The sequence below is a fragment of the Austrofundulus limnaeus genome, unplaced genomic scaffold (genome assembly GCF_001266775.1).
Source record: "Austrofundulus limnaeus strain Quisiro unplaced genomic scaffold, Austrofundulus_limnaeus-1.0 Scaffold2670, whole genome shotgun sequence".
In the NCBI taxonomy this organism is placed as follows: Eukaryota; Metazoa; Chordata; class Actinopteri; order Cyprinodontiformes; family Rivulidae; genus Austrofundulus; species Austrofundulus limnaeus.
Genome location: NW_013955072.1, coordinates 10,194 through 11,290, shown reverse-complemented (window position 1 = coordinate 11,290; position 1,097 = coordinate 10,194).

Sequence of the window (1,097 nt, the reverse complement as noted above, 5' to 3'; positions counted from 1 at the left end):
ATTTAAGAACAAATCTGTGCGTACCAACGGTTCTTACATGAGGTCCATTGAGTCAGTAACTGGCCGGTCCTACACAGATGTTGAAGATCATGATGTCATCCAGGATCAAGTAGTGTTCCTCAGGATCTGTTAGGATTTTAGTTTTTAGCTACATGTTTACCCCATTTACACCTGAGACACTGTTTTTGCAAAACGTCATTATTTTTGCTACAGTTCTGTTAATTTTAGCTTTTAGCTACACTTTTACTGTAAATTCATTTTAGCCATGAAAAATTTAAGTAATTAAGTACTAGGTTCTCTGAATGGGTTCTTTAATGAAATGTTTTGTCTCTCCTCCAAGAGACTTCTGCAGTCCGAGGAGTTTCAGGTGAATAAGCACCGCCTCCACATGGGATAATCAGGGCATTAATGATCTATCTGCTRTTGAAATCTCACTTAGAACAGAAGACAMATAATCATACCAGTAGCCTATAGAACAGGGGCGGACTGGCCATTGGGAGTACCGGGACTTTTCCCAGTGGGCCGACGCTTCACTGGGCCGGCGCACGCAGCGAGGGTGAAAAAAAAGTGTAGTTGCACTCAATACCAGTAGATGGCGGTAATGCGCCAATTCATTGTTTACCAACCACAAAGACCGAAGAAGAAGAAAAGTTTGATGAGGAAGAAGAAGAACYAAACTCTGTAGAAAATAAACGTAAGGAGGAGAACAAAAGCAAATTCAGCCAAGTGTCAGAAACTGACATTGGCTGTGTCCAAAACGACAGGCTGGGTCCTCCGGAGGACCCAGACTACCCTGTCGAGGTGGGCCGGGTCCTTGGTAGACCGGGAAGACCGGAAGAAAAGAGGCTGTGGATTTGGACGGTCTAGCCTCCCCTCCTTACCCCGGTGTACGTCATGTCACCTAGCAACTGTGACGATGCTAAACAAGCAAACTTAAATCAAAACTAGAAAAATATCAATACATTGGCATTATTAATATCACAAAACTATAAAATTAAAAGTATCATTTGAAGAACTAATTGACCCGCTGTAGGTTCATGTTTATTTCGCAATTTTTATGACGAAAAAATAATATTTAAAAACACGTCCATACAAAT